Genomic DNA, 21181 nt, shown 5'->3' with positions numbered 1-21181 from the left:
ATGGAAACAGTGTTCACTCAGAAACCGACGTGTGATCAAAAGCAGGCGACAGATGTGTCAACGAAAGCAGCAAGAACATTCCCCTGCGAAGGGTTGCAATACTGCAAGTGGAAAGAAGAGCCGGAATTGTATGAAGCGGTGAAAGCGCCCATTGTGAGGCTTGCACCCACCAACCACAGATTAAGCATCTCACACTGCACAGACTGAGCTAACCAAGCACGGTGCACTGTGGATTAGTTTACGATTACATTGCGAGCATAATTCATCAGCACTTTGTTAGGATCCAGTTCATTCCTCTTAATCACAATATCATTCACACCTTTCACTTCAGTTATTCCTTCAAAGCATTACAATCTATTCAGCACTTGTCCCGGGATTTAAGGTTCAACCTTAATATCTTCATATTTTTACCCTCACCTTTATATCGCTGATGTGATTTCCAATCACTCTGGCAGGCCGTAAATCAGTCGGGACGTTACCTAAGGAAATCCAATCATTTCCGTTTACAGTGTTGGGCACTTCCTATCTGCTGACGAGACAGAGTCGTCTCAATCAACACTTTCTTTGTTATTTCTAACTAAAGCCTTTTACCACTTCCTATTTTCAAGGCAGGAGTTTTATTTATAACACGTTCCAAGAACTGGAGCAACATTCCAATGTCCTGAAGCCCTTTCCAATTTAAAGTGAAAGTTTTTCTCCTTTCTCACGGAAAGAGCTGTTACTAAGGAAGGAGTTTCCACGAGTTGTTTCCCATGGCTTGGCAGAAAGTCGCTGATTGAAGCTGCGGTGGCCGCTCTCTGTTGGCATCGGGAGCTTGGAGAAAGTGATGTCGTATTCTGCTGCGTGTAAACGTCTCACTCCCTGCGGACTTGGGGTGAATCATGGATGAGTTTTCCCGGTTCCAATACATGGTCGGGGTGAATGCTTGTGCTGAAATATTTGAGGCTTATTCCCTGGGTGGGCTCGAACCACCAACATTTCAGCCAACTGCGCTAACCATTTGAGATACAGAAACTGGCAACGCAGATATCCAAAAGCAAAGCTATCGACGGGATATGAGGATACGTCGGACAGCAGGAACTTGCGTTGTTTTCAGAGACGGTCGCTGATTTTATCACCGAGAGGGTAAGCACACTGAGGAGCTGCAAACACTCAAATTAAAAGGCATCCACACATGCGCAGTTCTCTCGCATACATCTCCACATAGTAGCTCACTTACGATGCTGGTATTTGAAGCCACGATTCGATAGAAACTGAAGCTTAAAATCCAGCATCTTAAAACCCTCGATCCCGCTACAACACAAAAGCCCACACTCAGAATTTTTATGACTAGTGTTTCAGCATCGATTCACTTCAGGCACTTAGACCTCGCAGATTATGTAATGAAATTGGCGTAATTTAAGAAGAAAGACCAAAGAAAATGTACAGACAAGGAACAGGCCCTTCATCCATTCAAGCCTGAGCCGATCCAAATCTACTGTTTAAACCTGTCACCCAATTCCTAAGCACCTGTATCCCTCTGCTCCCCACCTACTCATGCATCTGTCCAGACGCATCTTAAATGTATCTACCGTGATTATCTCTCCCGTCTCTGCTGGGAACGCGTTCCAGACACCCACCACCCACTGTATCCCTCTTAAACTTTTCACCTCTCACCTTGAAAGCGTGACCTCTCGGTATTTAATCCTTCAATCTGGGACATAAACCTTTTCTCTATCTATCCTGTCTGTACCCTTCATGATTTTGTAAACCTCAAAAAGGTCCCACTCAAACTCCTTTTTTCTAATGAAAACAAAACAACTCAACGTCTCTTCCTAGATTGCACCTTCCATACGAGGCACTATTCGCTTAAACCTTTTACGTGCCCTCTCCAAAGCGTCCACATCCTTTTAGTAATGTGGCGACCAGAAATTTGCACAGTATCCTAAGTGTGGCCAGACCAATGTATTGTTCAATTTTAACATGACCTACCAGACATTTTATTCAATACCCCATCCAATGAAGCCAAGCATACTATATGCCTGCTTGACCACTCTATCCACCTGTGCAGCGACCTTCAGTGTATAATGGACCTGTACTCACAGATCTCTCTGTCCATCAACTTTTTTCCCCCGACGTTCTTCCGTTCATTGTATAACCCCATCTAGAATTAGACTGACCGAAATGCGTCACCTCACAATTGTTTGGTTTGAACTCCAGCTGCCACTTTTCCGCCCAACTTTCCAGTATCGTCCTGTATTCTTTAACAGTCACTTATACTTTCTGTTAGTCCTGAAATGTTCGTGTCATCTGCACACTTTCTGATAATTCCAACAGTGCTCTCTTCCAGAACATTTATCTATATCACAAACAACAGTGGCCACAACACTGACATCTGTGGAGCACTACTGGTCATCTTTCTCCATTTCCAGAAACTCCATTCAACTGCCACTCTCTGTCTCCTATTGCTCAACTAATTCTTTATCCACCTGTCTAGAACACCCTGCACACCATGTTACTTTACGTACTGTATTTGGTTACCATGGGGAACCTTATCTAACTCCTTACTGTAGTGCATGTATATGACATCAACAGCCTTTCCTTCATCTATCAACTTGGGCACTTTCCCAAAAAACTCTATGCCTCTCACTGATATGCACATTATTTTCTAAATATGAATAGATCTTATCTCTCAGTACCTTCTCCAGCAACTTTCCCAACACTGATGTTAGGCCCATTGTTCTGTAGTTATCCGGAATATCCCTATTATCCTTCTTGTACAGTGAACAATAAGAGTAACGTTCCAGTCGGCCAGAACCTCACCTGTGCTCAAGTTCGCCACGAAGATATCTGTGAGGGCCCCAGCTATTTCCTCTCTCACCTCACTCAGGAACCAGGGATAGATCCCATCCGTTCCTGGGGATTTGTCCACATTAAGTACCCCTAGCCTGCCCAGCACAGCTTCTCTACTTAAGTCAACATGATCCAGACTAATCAAATGTCTTACTCTAGACTCAATATTCATCATATTCCTCTCTTCAGTGAACACTGATGCAAAATAATTATTAAGAATCATACCCAGTCTCTCAGATTCGACATACACCCTTCCTTTATTTTCCTTTAGTAGAGCAATCCTTTCTCTGGTTACCCGCTTGCTTCTTATATATTAATAATAGGCTTTAGGATTCTCCTTAATTGTGCTAGCGTGAAGTTGTTTCATTACGCCTTTTAACCCCCTTGATTCCTCATTTAAGACTTGCCCTACTCTTCTCATGTTCCTCGAGGGACCATTATGTTCTTAGCTGCTGAGGCGTTATGTATGCTTCCCTTTTCCTCTTGGCGAGTCGTACAATTGTCCTGTCATCAATAGTTCACGAATATTGTCTTTCAAATCCTATGCCTTCAACGGGACATGCCTATCCTGCACTATATTTAACCTATCTTTGAAAGCCTGCCACATATGAACTGTGGACTTTCCTACAAATAGCTGTGTCCAATCCACATTTCCGACCTCCTGCATAATTTTGATATAATTAGCTTTGGCCCAGGATAGTACTCTTTCCTCAGGACCACTCTCATCTTTGTCAATGAGTATTCTAAAACTTACAAATATTGGACACTTCCCAAAGAAATCACCCACGGCAACTGCTATCGCCAGCCCTGGCTTATTCCCCAATATCAGTTCCAATATGGCCTATTCCCTCCTCAGACTATTGATATGCCGCCGCAGAAAACTCACCTGGAGGCTTCTTACAAATGGTATACCATCCAGACCTCTGACGCTAAGAGTATCCCGGACAATGTTGGGAAAACGGAAATCTCCAATCAAAGCTAAGGAATTGCCTCTACGTCTTTCCATGATCTGTTTAACTATGTTTTTCTTACACCTCACGCTCACTGTAATACAGCCCCAAAAATCTAACCTCACCCTTCTTATTTCACTGCTCCATCCATAGTGTCTCACGACCCAAGCCTTACATGGTGTCTTCCTTTCGCACAGCCATGATATCATCCCTGACCAGCAATGCAACTCCTTCTCCTTTTTCTTCCCTCCCTGTCCCATCTGAAGCATCTATATCCTAGAACATTTGGTTGCCAACCATGCCCTTCCTTCAACTAAATCTCTGTGATCGCAATAACGTCATATTCCCCGGCATCAACCTAAAACCTAAGTTCATCTGTCTATACTCCATGCATTAAATTAGATGCATTTCAGGCCACCAGTTCTTTTGCATTCATCTGCTCTCTGCCTACTCTTCCCATTTTTAATGTTATCTTCCTGATTCTTAGCGTTTCCAGTTTCCACCTCACTGCCGACTTGTTTAATCTTGTGGTTCCCAGCGCCCTGCCACATTAGTATAAAACCTCCCCAACAGCAGTAGCAAAAACTCCCGAAAGGACTTTCGTTCCTGTCTGGTTCAGATGTAGATCGTTAATTTTCTTATAGTCCCACATTCCCCACAACTGGTCGCAAATCCAACAAATCTGAAACCCGCCCTGCAGCACCATTCCTCAAGTCACGTGTCCATCGTGCCTTTTTTTAATTCATTTCTACGCTGGCAGTCACATGGCACCGGCAGTAATCCCGAGATTACTACCTTTGAGGTCCTCCTCTTTAATTTCTCTCCTAGCTCCCTGAATTATCCCTGCAGGTCCTCATCTCGTCCTCAAGACAACTGGCTGTTCACGATCCCCTTTTCGAATGCTCTTCAGCCAATGGGCGACATCCCTGGCCTGAGCACCTGGGAGGCAACATAATTCTCCAGAATTGCTGATGCTCCACAGTGAGTCCACCCGCAGTTCCAGAGTGACCACGCAGTCAAACAAGTGCTGCACCTGGACACACTTCTTGCAAGAGTAAGTTTAGAAAACCTTTACAAGGATTTGCAAGGTTTGCACTGCTTGGACATGAGAACGAAACTGAATAGGCTTCGTCAGATTCCCAGGAGCTTCAGGGCTTAGATATGGACTCACAGAAGCTTATAAAATCATGAGGAAGACAGACAAAGTAAATAGTCAGGGAGCACTTTTTCACAAGACACGCGAGTTCAAATCTGCATAGCAAATGTTTAATGCGAGAGAGGAAACATTTAAAAGGGATGTGAGGGACACATGTTTTTCACACAGCACTTTTGTTTGTGTGGAATGAATTGCCACATTTAGTGGCAGAGTCTGGTGAACTCACAACATTTCAAAGGCATCTGAATGGGTGTATAGACAGGAAGACCTCGGAGAGATAAGGCAAAAATATTGACAGATATGTATGGATTAATTTTGGATATCTATTCAGCAAAGGCAAGTTGGATCGCGAGAGTTGTTTCCATGCTCGACAACTTTGAGATGCTCCAGCCACCGGCAACGGTTTGAATACACCATTTGCAAAAAAAAAACGCATGATGTTTGTGACTCAGTCAGCGAGTTTGGCTATTTTGTTTGGTGGGTGGATGGGCCCAACCGATCCAGAGATGAAGGTTTTCCAGATATTTGCTTCCAATGACCATTCTTCTTGACACTTTCCCAAGTTCGCCATCAAAGATTTTGGCTGAAGAAAAATACCTCCCATATTGCATTACCCACTTTGTTCTCCAGCGAATTCAAAAACTGACAGCTCTTAACGTGGAACAGAATCAAAATTGAAAAGGCAGTACGATGATCAGACACACCGAAGCTTAAGTGCTGTCTGTGAGGCACTGTGAGTCGTCTCTGACATGAACCGCTCACACAAGTAACAGTGAGGCAATTCCAAACCTACTGGAGATTTAGTTTATTGCCAAGTCCCAGAAAGCGCTCAAGTATCATATATAAAAAAAGAACAACAACGAACCATTAAAAGTGAACATTTCCAATTATATCCATGATTAAATTAGGCCATCAATGCGCCGGTGCCCCCATCTGATCGAGAGAGCCAATCACCTTTCTCCCTCACCAGGACAGTAATGAAGGAAATGAAGGTATAGCAACGTTTCACATCGCGATTGCCCACATTTTCGACACAGCATCAAAAAACGGCGAACAGATTCAATGCAGGATCTTATTTTGAAATAACGGTGAAATAACTATGGCTATTCACTTTCAGAATAAACGGGGAACAACACAAGTTGTCTGGAATATGAATAACCAACATAGACTACTTGGGTCCCAGATTCTACTGATGCACAGACTTTCATATGAAAAGGTACCTTGGGTGACTGACCTACAGCCAGAAATCTTCTGGCTGCCTTCTGTTTGCCCTGTCACATTAACCTTGTGCTGCTCTAATCGAATTTGTAGTTCTTGCCATTTGTCCGTATTGCTACTAGGGATAGCTGGTCGTGGCATCTCGTGACTGCCACACAAATACTTTGCCAAAATTGGATATATCCGCAACGTGATTCGCAGTGAACGAACTTCGCAACGACGATATGCCACGTGGCAAGTTAAAAAGCATGCTTCCATTTATTAAAGTAGGTTTCTGGGAACTGACAACCAGATTCCTCCTTACACTCGGTATTATGACAACACATAAACCAACAGCCTCTCTCAGAGACAAGTGACCAATGCCCATCTTGTGTCGGACAAACATAGTTGACAAGATTGCACGCAGGGACTGCACAGAAAACTATAGAGGAGAAGCAGGCAGACGACCATCAGCTGCATTCATGCAGTTCTGTTACCCTGTCAACCCCATGCACAACTGTTCCTTGCAAGTACACACAGGGCACTGAGTGTCTCTGACTCAGGGACTTGGAACTCGGATTATATGACCGTCTGCAGCACTGGTTACTTCCTTGTGTGAGGTAACTCCCGATGGAACATATGTAAAACATGATAGCTCATTGAGAAATACATCCATAATAGCACCCAAGAGACGTATTTCTGTTGTGCTTCAGGTCCAAGAACACTCAGATCAATAGCTCCCTTGATTACCTCTGCTGGTCATGTTTGCAAAGAGATCTAGCAAATTGTCAAGTTTGATTTTCCATTCAATCAACAATTTTGACTCAGTTTGGCTGCAAATATCTTTTATTAACTTTGTGCTTTTCTTCTTTTACATTGGTGTCTCGCACCTTACAATTGACAGCAGAGTTAGGAGAGAAGATGGAAGCATTTAGCCCATCAAGTCAGCGACAGCTTTCAATGAGATCATGGCTGATTTGGTTAATGATCAACTCTGCTTTTTAGTCAGTAATCATGGCCGAGTGGTTAAGGTGATAGGTTAAAAATCCATTCAGGTTTCCCCGCTTAGGTCCGAATCCAGCTGACTCCGCTTTGAATGACTTGCTGCTGGGCGAATTTTCGCTCAAAGTTCAAAAAACCTATTTTGCAAACCAGGCCGGTAATTTAATTAGACTTTGGAACTCGAGTTCTTCATCAGAAATGTTCCATATTTAAAACATTATCTCTGTTTCGCTTTCCAGATTCACTGCTCGACACATCGGGTTTCTGCAGTTGTTATTGAACGTCCTGAGCAGAAGTGCTGCTTTTCATTAGATTCTTTTAATCCCTGTCCTCTGTTCTCTGACTCCGGTCAGTGGCAACACTTCCTCCTGCTCGTCAAAGTGCTCATTCCCCAACGCTTCCTCTCCCATCATTACAAACAACCGTAGGAAATTGCCACTTAACCGTCTTTGTTCCAAAGTGAAACTCACCAGCCTCGGGAATCTCTCCACCAAACTGGACATCTCATCACTGGACATGGCGCAGACCAGAGGTTAATGAAGCTTTATTGTGAAAATATTGTCAATTGGCAGTTGGAAAAATGTTAAGGAGCCAAACCAATCCAGGAACCAGCTTTGGGAATCTTGAGAAACTCTTTGGGACGTGGAATCAGAGGAGAATGCAGAAGGGTGAACTGGCGGACCGAGCGGAGGTCAGAATATTGACTCTGATGTTGTCGGGACAGGAACTGGTCTGAGAAATTGAAAAAATTCTCACCCCTGTACATGGGGAATAGAAACTTCATCTGGACTCTGCGACAATGAAAATCTCTGGAACATACAAGGCACTGAGAGGCAAAAAAGGAGATTATCCCTGATGGAGGTGATCTGGTTCCCAGTGACATGGGTGTGTCTGTCTTGGGGGTATCAGACTGTTAAAATGTCTCCATAATGAATGGTTCAGTCTTTCATTTGGAAAAGTAAAACTGATAGAGGACAGTAGTCGTTCAGGGAATGGCACATTGAATTTGGAATTCAGTCACGGACTGCTTTAGAGGATCGTCGAATTTATTAGGTTGGAAGTTTCAGTGCATTCGACTGTTAACTGAAACGTCCTTGTGGAACATAGTAAAGAATCTTTCCGTTGAATGAGCAGGATCTAGTATTGACTGATGGGGCCACAGCAGGCGGCAGGACGTGGTAACACGAAATAAAAATGCGCTGAGCTCAAATACAAGAAGCATGCTTTTTAGGTATGGTGGATCAACAATACAGCATTTTAAAAAAAAGTTTAAGCAACGATCCTTCAATGTACAGGACATGCAACGCCAGGATCTGGCACCATACTAGTCTCGTTATTACCAGGCGATTTAACTAATTCATCAACGGTGTCAGCGCAGAAGATGCTGTTCACATCCATATGTGTATTTAATTAGCTGTTCAATCACAGTAACTTGGACATTTGTTACTTTATTAAAGTTGCTCCATAAGAATTTAAAATAACCTCTGCTGATACAGAAAAGGAACGTTCACACCTGGACATTCTCCAGTGCAAATGCACAGAAAGAGCCAATCTCGTATTGCGTTCATTTCAAACTGATATATTCATCTGTTTAAGCCGACAGGATAAAGAAGATACGTTCATCCTCTCGGGGACCATTAACCACGTTAATATGCACAGAGGGAATACAACGCCAAGAGAACAGTATCATTGTGGTGAATTGATCAGCAGTGTTGTGTAAGTCAGTGTAAACAGTGGCCAGTATAGGTTGACCCATTAATACCAACAGTGAGCCTTGCATCACCACTTCCTCTCTCACTTACAGCCTCACGCCCTCCAGTCATCATTGCCTTTCACTTCACTCAAAAGCCCTGCTCCACTACTCCCTTCTCCAGATCGCTTGCGGGCGTCCACGTAGAACCTGCAGATGTTCGAAACTCATTCGTGGCATATAGACGTCACTCAATGGCATTGGATTCACTGCCCATCCCTAATTACTCCAGTGATTGAGTTGATGAGCTACTGTACAGAAACTTGAGCGAACTTAACATAGAGGTACAGCCAAGATGCTGTTATCGAGGGAGTTCCAGGATTTAGGAATAGCCAGATACTTCCAACTCAGAAAGGCGAGATCCCTGATAGGTGATTTGCGGTCACAGTTTTCTCTTGTTTCTGCTGCTATTGTCCTTAGAGATAGATATAAACAATCACAGGATTGATTCTGGCAACCAACATAAAAGCCCTGCATCTACTGTCGTTTGTGGAAGTGAGTGAAGATATTCCAGAATTGATATCAGAGACCTAATTCAAACCCTGCAACAATAGATGCCATGAATTCTAAGTTGAAATTCTATGTCTAATGCCTTTAACCCATTACAACTTACCATGGAAAATCCCTTCCGATTCGCCTCTACCCCTTAGAGAAGTAAAGCTGCTATTCTTATTTGCTCCAAGACACATGTGACTCCAGACGCACAGAAACTGGATTGGTTGTTGCAGGTCAATTATCTAAACCTCAGGACCTCACTTCAGGAATTATTCATGGTTCTGTTCGTTAATAAATGTCCAGAGTTCAGCCGCATTCTTAACTCCTCAAATCCTGAAGCATTCCATTTCACAATGCAGCAGAATTCTGGCAATGTGAAGGCCTGGGCAGACAAGTGAAATGAACTTCACACATCCTGATTGAGATAATCTAATCAACACCTCTGGAAATTCAATGGTGATGCCATTACCTAGTCTTCAACGATCAACAATCTGGGATTTACTATTAACCCCAGAATGAACTGTCCTCCCTACATAAATAAAGTGACTACAAGAAAACTGCCATCAGTCATGGGATTTCTGACTCCAATCGCTTCTCTAATACCGAGAAGGCTCACGTCAAGTGTGTGATGGAATACTCCCCGATTGACTGAACAAATATATCGACAACATACCTCAAGATGTTGGACAGCGCCATTATGAAACATTCGTACAATAGAATAATGCTGCGTACATTTAATAACTGAAATTAAACTAGAAAGTGCTGGAGAAATTCAGCAAGTCTAACAGCATACTTGGAGAGAAATACAGTTAACTTTTTGAGGCCAAAATGACTCTTCTTCAGAACAGCACTGAAGAGAGAGGACATGTAGGACAAGAAACATTACTTCTCTGACACTTTTCACAGTTGCTACCAGGTCGGCTGAGTTTCTTCAGAACGTTCCATTCCATGGCAATTGAGTCAGTTCGATTGGCACTTTATGTTTAATTTCAATCCATTCACCACTGTCGCAGCTTTTTGATTCATCAACAATTTCCATTTGACAGCACACTCCAACTCTAGTACTACTATCGTCCTAAAGACAAAGGAAGTTAACGAATGGGAAAATCATTATCTGTATGTTCCCTTCCAAGCTACTAAACATCACAATTGGATAGGTATTCCTTCAATCAGTCCTTCACTGTCCCAGTGGATCAGACGGTTGCTCTACTCCCCCACTTCAACACATCCAAATCGATTAATGAACTGTTCAAATAAACTTTGTCAAACTCAATTGTTAGAAGGCCAACACTTACTGGGAGGTGAGAAAACCTTCACAAAAATGTAACGCTTAAGCTACAGAGTTAAGAGGAGCAGTTTGGAAATATGTATCCCTGTGTTCTTACAGCAGATTCATGTAATCAGACATTTGTGATAGGCTGAGTCAGCAACTTGCCATGAATAGAAATGTTGAATTTGGTGATGCATTTTCACTGGAGGTATTTTCCAGCCATGATTCTGTTTCAATGAAATTTGCATAGTCGTCAATTCGAATTGAGATGAACACTTGCCAGTTAACTTTGACACAGATAATCAGCGTGAATCCACCATTCACCATTTTACTAGCAAGCTGCTGAGTTGTACCATGCCTTACGCTGTTAAAGTACTGACGTTATGAAATAGAATCATACCATCCCTACAGTGTGGAAAAAGGTCATTTTACAACAAGTTCACATGCAACTTCTAAGGAGTATTCCACCCACAGCAATTTCCCTTCCCTACTACTTTGCACTGCTCCTGACCAACACATTCTGGAGAACGAGGTACAATTTAGCATATCCAATTTATCTAACCTGCATATCTTTGGACTGTAGTAGGAAACTGGAGCAACCCGAAGAAACCCATGCAGTCACAGGTAGAATATGCGAACTCTAAACGGTCGCCTGAGTCTGGAATCGAATCCAGGTCCTTCGTGCTGTAAGGCAGCAGTGCTAACCAACGTATCACAAAAGCTAACTTCAAACCTTAGTGGAGCCATTCTTCCGAATAAGCCTGTTTACAAAGACATACACGTCTCCATAGCCATTTTGCAGCAAAAGGTAGACATAAGTAGACTAGACATACTCCAGCACGTGGCTGAAGGTGATCAGTTAAAGGATAGATGTTTTATCATTATTTATGAGCAGCTGAGTGAGCTGCGCTACTTAAAGGCTGCAGCAGGAAGTCCTCAATCAAATATGTTCTTCTTACCATTCGTCCTGCGAAGACTGCGGTATTTATATTCATTACATATTTTCGGTTACACCATTCTCCTGTTAGATGGCATCCCCTGAGATTTTATTCAATGACTTTGCCTGTTGGAAGTTTGGAAAGTCTCTCAGTTACTGCCAAAACCTCTTCAAGAGGCTTCCCCTCCCAGAATCAGCTCTTGCCTTCGAACTTCCCCTCATTGTCAGTCCTACTCCATAGAAACTAACTGGAGACAAATACATGTATGATGTCACCGAACAGGCCATCACCGCGCTTCACTCTCTCCCAGGGAGCAGCACGGCTCAGCGTTGGTGATCGATGCCTTGCAAATCCACTTGGGATGATGGGAAGAGTGGTTGTCATCTACCTATACACGATCAAAATGAACCTGAATCTGAGAAGTTACCATTCCAAACAGTTTGAAGTACATGCATTAAATGTAGATAAATGAGACTAATTCGACTGTTTATGATATAGATTAAGAAACACAAGATTTGATCTTAATGGTAAAAAGCTGTGATTTCCGAAGCGTGAACACTGAATGCACAACTTTAAATTGCATAAGTGCAGACTTCGAGGTGTAGCTCCTGTGTGAGAATTGGAATATCGTTTGTAGACATGTAAAACGACACCTGGAAACATTATTTATCTTTCGGACTGTCTGGAAAATCGCACGAAGGCAATAATTTTCGTAAAATCCCAATTGTGGGAAGTAGGCCGTTCGGTCTATTAAGCCCACACCAAAGCAGTGAAGATTATCCCAACAAAAACCACTTCCTAATCGATCCCCTTCCAGTTTCTCACAGCGAAATAACCTGAAGTTCACATACCTGGACAAGTTGGGTATTTTTCCATTTGGCAATCCACCGAAACTACACAGCTTTCATAATGTGGGAGGAAGACTCACGCACACATGGGAGGAGTACAAGCACCATACAGACAGTCGCCACAGGCTGGAATTGAACTGGGTCCCTGGCACCGTGTGGCAGAGGTGCGAAGCATGTTTATTCTTCCGTCAGCTCACTGGGTTCAAGATAAATGACATTTCAACAACTCAGGCAAAGCTTTGAAGCATATATCGTCCCTTGAAGTATGTTGTTCTTTGAAATTGAACCACATTCCAAAGTACATACATTGCAAAAGAACCGCTTGAACCTTAAGATTTCATCACGAACAACAACAAGTTCAGAATTACATGTGGCAACAGGAGTAAATGAGCTTGAACATAGTGTGGAGGGGAAAGTGCGTGTGGTGGTGTTTCCGTGTACCTGTAGAGGTTGCGGTTTTGGACTGTGATGGACCAATTCAGAAATCACACCAGGTTATCGATGCACATGTTTATTTGAAATAACAAGATTTCGGACCAGAACCCTTTCGTTAGGTGAAGTGGGAGGAAATAACACAGAACACTGAATTTAAAGGAAGAGAGACCAACATGTCAGGCATATTGTGGGAGCGGAGTGTCAAAGACTTAGTCTCTGCAAGTGAACAAGAGTGTCAGACAGTGTGAGTACTGTGTCAATAACTGAGTGCCAACAGAATGGTTGACCTATGATCCAACAAAGTGAGGCAGAGAGGTAATTACAAACCGTTAAAATAATGTCGTATTGGAGACAAAACAAGGCACTGGAATGACATGGAGCAGAAACAGAAGCAACTGGAAAACCGCTCCACAACAAAAACACCAGAGGAAGGGTCACCAGCTCCGAAACATTAACTCTCATGTTCCTCCACAGATGTCCCCAGACCAGCGAAACACCTGCCCCCTTCGCCACGATGCCCCAGTCCCGTTCCCCCACCCCGCCCAGTAACCCTTGCTCTTGCTCTTGGTTTACAGCATTCCCAGTTCTTCTGATGTTTCTTTGGCTAGAGTCGCATGCCGCGAGTCTGACCCAAATTATCAGTTAGCCAATATTGAACAAAGTGATTAAGGGAGAGAGACAATAACAATTTGTCACGGTGATTGTGTGAAAACAGAACAATAAGGAAGATTTCACAGATACAGAACAGTGTGGTGGGTTACATATGGTGTGACATTAAACGAATATCATGGTTGATGCCATCACCACAACGAAGGCAGTTGGTGATCCAATTCTGTTTGGCGATTGTGCGTTGTTGCATACCTCGAAAGCCGCCTTGGCCGACATTTAGTCGAAGATTGAAAACCAAATGTCCTTGATTGCTGAACTCTTCCCTGACTGGGTGTGAATGACCCTGTCTGGCAATTGTTATGCCGTTACCATTTATGCATTGGCACACCATCTGCATGGTCTCGCCAATATACCATTACTGGGTATCTTGTGGTATCTTGTGGTATCATTGCCTGCTGCATATGTGACAAATAACATTGCCTGAGTCACATGAGTACCTGTCGTGTACGTGGTGGGTGGTGTACCTACGGGTGATGGTAGTGTCCATGTCTTGCAAAGGTTGCGAAGGCATGGTGCTGTGGTGTTGTGGTTAATTCTATGTGAAGGCTGAGTAGTTCACTGTAAACGGTCGTATGTTATAATTTTGCTGGGTGTTTGAAGGTGAGAATTGAAGCCATGGGGATGTTCTTAGTGAGATGCTCATCATCATCGGTGACATGCTGAATCCTGTGAAGAACGTGCTGAACTCCAGGAAAGTACTGACGATGAAAGATACTCTATTAGTCGCATCCTCTGTCTGTCTTCTGATGAGTTCGCAGCATATTTTCACTGTGGCACACCGGAACTGGCGATCAATCAGTTCAACATGTACCCCATCATCATGAGGATATGCTTCAAAACCTTTAGGTGTCTGTCGCATTATTCCTCATCTGAGCGGTTCCTGTGCAGGTGAAGCGCTTGTCCTTACGGTATGGCTTCTTTAATATATTTAGGGTGGAAGCTGGAGAAGTGCAGTATCGTGTAGTTATCCTTGGGCTTGCGGTGGAGTGAGATGCTGAGGTGTTATTTCTTAATTTTGGTTTGTGATGGTTTTGGTTGTATCATCCTTATAAATGGAATAGACATTCAGTTAAAACCACGAACAGAAATACCAGGAGAATCTCAGCAGATCTTACAGCGTCTATTCAGAGAGAATCAGAGACAAATATTTCAAAACTTCATCAGAACTCGGTAATCTCCCACAGGCACTGCCAAACTGGTTAGTTTCGACAGCAGTTTCTGTCTTTGCTTCAGATTCCCAGAATCCACAGTTCTTTACATTAACCATGAAAGCAATGCAGAAACTTTTTTTTATCGTTCGTCATTCCAATGGTTTCTGTTTGGAAAACATTTTCCTGACCCCATTAGAAACACGAAACGATGCTGCACAGAAAACAGATGCATTATGAATATCAATCGCTGTCGCCCTGGGGCTATTGAACTAGTAACATTTCAGTTAACAGTCGAATGAGCTGATACTTCCAACCTAACACCCTGGACGATCCTCGAAAGCAGTCTGTGATTAGCTCCCAATTCAGGCTGTCATTCCCAGAACGACAACTGTCCTCTATCAGTTTTACTTTTCCAAAATAAGGACTGGGACATTCATAATGGCGACATGGGAACAGTCTGATCCCATCCACGACAGACACACCCATGTCACTGGGAACCAGCTCTGCTCCAATCGGGAACATCTCTCTCCGAACCTCTCAGTATCTTGTGTGGTATCGAGTATTTTCATTGTCTCAGTGTCCATACAAGGTTTGTATTCCTCATGTACAGGACCGAGAATTACTTCAATGTCTCCAATCAGTTCTTGTCCTGAGAACATCAGAATCAATGTCCCGTCCTCTTAAAGAACGGAAAGCTGTCCTGACTGATTCCGATCAGTCTGACAATTCACCCTTCTTCATCCTCTTCTGACTCCTTTTCCCAAAGAGTTTCTGAAGATTCACGAAGCTGGAGACTGGGTGACGTGCTTTGCCTTCTTAACATTTTTTCACCTGACAAGTGACAATATTTTCCCAAATTCTGTTCACAATCGTCTGTATTTCACCAAGTCCAGGGAGGAGAAGTCCCGTTTTGTGGAGGGATTCCCGATGTTGGTGAGTTTCGCGTTGGAGCAAAGATGGTTTGTCAGCAATTTCCTGCGGCAATTTATAATGATGGGATAATTAGTGGTGGGGATTGGCTCTTCGACGAGCGGGGGGAAGTGTTGCCACTGACCAGAGTTAGTGAATGGAGGACTGCGGTAAAAGGAATCTATTCAAAAGCAGCACTTCTGCACAGTACATTCAAAGAATACTGCAAAATCTCAATGGGTCTGGCAGTAAGTGTGAAAAGACAAACGGAGATAATGTTTTAAGTGTGTTGCATTTTTGATTGATAATTTGAGTTTGTGAAGTCTAATCGACTGACTGGTCTTGTTTGTTGAGACGAGATTTCTGAGCTGTGAGTGAAACCTCGTCCTGCATGACATCACTGAAAACGGAGCCAGCAGAATTCGAACCTGCGGAGGGAAGCCCCAATGGATTTCTAATCCATCACCTGTATCACGCGGCCATGACTACACGCGTGCAATGCTGTCTTAGTATGTCTTACGTAACGGGAAATTCCAACCGGAAACACCAGGATTTGGCTTTTCCTGGTACCCCAGTATTCGCTGTCAGACTCTCTTGCTTTCGAAAGCAGGAGGATGCTGGGGTGCCAAGAATAGCCAAATCCTGGTGTTTCAGGTTGGAACTTTCCATTACATAAGACATACTAAGACAGCATTGCGCGCGTGTAGTCATGGCCGCATCAATTTGAATTGCACACATATTGATGAGAGATAAAGTGGATGGGTAGGATCCATTTTCATGCGCAGAGAGTTGGATAAACACAGCACTGGATCGCGAAAGAAAAATGTCCTTGCATTAGGTCGGCACGGTGGCACAGTGGTTAACACTGCTGGCTGACAGCGCCAGAAACCCGCGTTCAATTGCTGCCTCAGGCGACTGACTGTGTGGAGTTTGCACGCTTTCCCCGTGTCTGCGTGTGTGCCCTCCGGGTGCTCCGCTTTCCTCCCACAGTCCAAAGATGTGCAGGTCAGGTCAGGCGAATTGGCCACGCTAAATTGCTCGTAGTGTTAAGTAAGAGGTAAATGTAGGGTATGGGTGGGTTGTGCTTTGGCGCGGCGGTGTGGACTTGTTGGCCCGAAGTGCCTGTTTCCCCACTGTCAGTAATCTAATTTGTCTAGCCCTATTCACTGCCAGTAGAATTACGCTCATTGAAGTCTTCTTGAAAAGATTCACCACTGGCAAATCTGATGTGCAAATTAGGTCTACTATTTTTAATCAGAGGTCAAAATATGAAAATGTTTCAAATACACGGAACGGCACTGGAGAGTGCAGACCTACCTTCAGGGGCTTATTCTGCTCTGATGTACACCCCCGATAAATTGGGACGAGAATGCGTTCTCACAGCTGAAAGGATCAAACATTTAAGAAAATAATAAGGAGGATATTCACTCTTTCAGAGGGTAGCAAATCTGTGGGTTTCCTAAGAACAGAGGGCTGTGAAGGCGAGGTGTATTCAAGGCTGTGATAGACAGACATGGAGCATCACGGAGATGAGGATAAAAACGGGGGTTGAGAATTAACCAAATCAGCCACGATCTCATTGAATGTTGTCGCAGATTTGATAGGCTAAATTGCTTCCATCTGCTCTCATATCTTTGCCGTCATTTGGAAGATACCGGACAACATTTTAAAAGAAGAAAAGCACAACTTTAGGGAGAGGTGGTTTCAATCAAACTGAATCAAAATTATTTATTGAGCGAAAAATCACAATTGGCATGTTTCCAAATTTCTTTGCTAGCATGACTAGCAGAGTTGATCAAGGTCGTCTGATTGGACTTGGGCATGAAACAAACAAAGATTAGTGACATAATCTTCATTTTCTTTATGTCAAAAGTAATATCTTTCCTGATGGTCACAACAAAGGAGATGTTTTCCAAGAAAAGACAGAGACTAAGTCAGCTGTAAACTAATCGATGACCAAAATATGGCTCGCGTTGTTCTCTGGGACAGATATGATTTATTGATTATTGTCATCCAAACTTTTTTTTTTAACCATTGAACCGTGAGTGGGAGATGGGAAACTAAGATCACCCGTAACTATTGCCATCTTTTATCACTCACATGTAGTATTTTTTTCTTGTACGTAGTGGTTACTGCGAGTGCACTTGTAAACTCCACCTGCGGATGACTTCTTTCCTCACTGGTCCTCATTTCTACACAAACACGTTTTACATCCTTATCTCCTGAATCAAAGTAATATGCAACCAATTGATAAATGTCACTAATACCTTGGCATTTCACACGCCTCCGTTTGTCACCTTCCAATGTTAATTAATAATTTGACGTGTTGCAACTGCACACAATAAGAGATAACAAAATACAGGGAGGTATACCAGACTTGCAAACGCACGTTATTGAAGCTAAAACGCAGGTTTCTGCCCAAACTACGATCACGGAAGCATGCACCGAACCGTCAGGAAGCACACAATAAGTCCAGTTCCAGAGGGCATGACAGGAACAGCACCAGAAAAACCACCAAAATACTTCTCTCGGCTAATAGTTTGGACGTACATCTCAATGAGCAATCGAGTTTTACATATGTTCCAACAGTAGTTACAACATAAGGAATTAACCAGTGCTGCAGACGGTCCAAGCCCCTGAATCAGAAACACTCAATGCCCTACATATAACTACAAGAACATCTGCCCGTGGCGTATACGGGCTGGCTGAAGTTCATGTTTGCAGCTCGCTAGTTGTCCGACTGTTTCTCCGATATAGTGTTTCGTGCAGTCCCTGCGTGGAATCTTGACAACCATATTTGTCCTGCACAAGATGGGCATTGGATATTGTTTTCTGGTGAGCTTTGCCTCAGCGAGGCTGTTGGTTTATGTCCTGTCCTAAATCCGTGTGTTCAGAGGAGTCTGGCTATCAGTTACCAGAAATTTATTTTAATAAAGGGAAGCATGGTGTTTCAATTGCTTTCTGGCATATCCTAGTTGACAATTTAGTGTGCCAGACATCTGGGAATGCAGATGTGGGATACATATTCTTGGCAAAGAATTTATGCGGCCGTCAATAATTGCCACGGCCAGCTGTCGTGAGTAGCTATACGTACAGACAGCATGCATCCTCGAGAGCAGCACAACATTAATAGAACATGGCAATCAGAAAGCAGCCAGAGATTTTCGTGAAGTAGGGCACCCATCCATGGATTCCATCAATAAACACATTGATCAGGATCCAATCTGCAACACCAACAACCGGACCAAGCGGCAATGAAAGTAAATCAATTCCAAAACCCACAGGACAGTAGGCTTCACACCAGGCTCTGCAACCCTGAGGATGTTACCCAGAACTGTGAGGATCCCACTTCCCAGCACCGCAAAACATTCCAACAACTTCTCCGTGAAGCACACGAGCTTCACATCTTTCTGCTCCAAAGCACTCCGATTTTTCACAGCAGAGAATTGTACACTGAACTCCCGCGTGCAAGGTGAGAATGCCAAACCCAACACGATCAATAATGGCAGTGAGAGCGAGTGCAACAATTTCCATTGTCAGAAGGACAGCCACAAACACTCTCTTTGAATTAGGAAAGTCTGTGCAGCAGTGTAATCGGGGAACCAAGTAACCTGCGCTGGGTATTCATATTTCAAACAATTTCCTTTGTTCAAAGTTTTCACTGAAAGTGAATGGATATTACTATTTAATTGCTGATATGAAACCAGATTCTGCATTTTATCTGATCGCGGTTTTTGTTGTTGCAGTGGCGAAAAGATTGGCAATCGCGCTGAGAAAAGTTTTTTGTATTTCTCTCATTTCCTTCATTACTGTCCTGGTGAAGGGGGCTGGTTATTGGTCCTCTCGATCAGATGGAGTCATCAGCGCATTATTAACCTAATTTCATCACGAGTGCAGTTGGTAAACTTCATTTTTCATGGGTTATTGCTGTTCCGTTTTGTTTTATGTTTGTTGAGCACTTCCTGTGACTTGGCAATGCACTAAATCTCCAGTATGTCCTGAATGGCCTCGCTGCCGTTTCTCTGAGCAGTTCATGACATAATCGGATTGCACTGCAACAAAGGCAGCATGCATGCTTCGGTGTGTCTGGCAATGGTCCACCCTTTCTGTTTTGCTTCTGTTCCACATGAAGAGCTGTCAGTTTCTGGATTCGTTGGACAGTTGAGGGGGGTAACATTATCCGTGCGGTATTTTTCTTCAGCCAAACTCTTTGATGGCTAAGTTGGGAAGGTGCCAAACATATGGTCATTGGAAGCAAAAGTCCGGAAGGACCGTCATCGCTGGGTCAACTCGTCCCATCCACGCTACAGAAATATAGGCAAACGCGCTGACTGTGTAACAAACAGAGTGCATTTTTTTGCAAATGGTCCATTAAAACTGGTGTCAGCTGCGGGAGCACATCAAAGTTGCCGAGCACGGAAAGAGACCCGACTATCGAACCTGTCCCTGCTGAACAGATAACCGAAATTAATTGAACCATATTTTCCAAAATGTGTTCCTTATTTCTCCGAACGCTTCCTGTCGATATACCCATTCGGATGCCATTGAATTTGCCTTAAATGTGGCAAATCATTCTGCACACACAAAAATGTCTGAGTGAACTCGCTGAGTTTCTGCATGACACCATGACCAAACTTTGGGACAAAGTTGGAAACTGCGACTAGAATAGATGGCTCTCTGATTAGCCGCAATGCACAATGCACAATGCATCACTCTGATTTAAAATCTGTTTTCCAGCACCTGCAGTCCTCACTTTTGCCTAGTTCCTTCAGTGTCGCTGGTTCCCAATTCAAGAACTCCATCTCTAGCGGTTTCATGTCTGTACCTCCATGCTGAGGAGTTGAAGAGTGAAGAAAAGTAACTCACCCCCTCCATCTCTGGGGTAATTAGGGACTGAAAATGAATCATATCACATTGAAATGTATCTACATGCGACTTAATCTCTGTCTTTTATTGTGAACCATTTTTTTCATTGTAACCATCAGGAAAGAACATTTCGTTCGCCAGAAAAATAAATGAATATGTCACTAACCTTTGTTTGCTTCAGGTCCACAAACAGTCAGATCAATAGCTCCCTTGATTTGCTCTGCTGGTCATGTTCGCAAAGAGATCTTGCTAATTGCCAAGTGTGATTTTCCTTTCAATAAATAATTTTGACTCAGTTTGGCTGCAAATATCTTTTCCTACCTTTGTGCTTTTCTTCTTTTACATTGGTGTCTCGCACCTTACAAATGACAGCAAAGGTATGAAAGGAGATGGAAGCATTTAGCTCATCAAGTCAGCGGCAGGTTTCAATGCGATCACGGCTGATTTGGTCAATGCTCAACATTGCTTCTCTGTCTGTTGTCATGGCCGGGTGATTAAGGCGATGGATTGAAAATCGTTTGGCGTTCCCCCACGTAGGTTCTGATCCTACTGACTACGTTATAAATGCTTTCCTGCTGGAATAATTTTCGCTCAAAGTTCAGAAAACCTATTTTGAAAACCAGGCTGGGAATTTGATTAGACTTGGGAAACTCGAGTTCTTCATCAGAAATGTTCCATATTAAAACATTATCTCTATTTCTCTTTCCAGATAC

Source organism: Chiloscyllium plagiosum, unplaced genomic scaffold (assembly GCF_037043375.1).
Source record: "Chiloscyllium plagiosum isolate Xiang-an unplaced genomic scaffold, Cpla_swu_hap1 HiC_scaffold_42, whole genome shotgun sequence".
Taxonomy (NCBI): domain Eukaryota; kingdom Metazoa; phylum Chordata; class Chondrichthyes; order Orectolobiformes; family Hemiscylliidae; genus Chiloscyllium; species Chiloscyllium plagiosum.
This window is presented reverse-complemented; position numbering follows the sequence as displayed.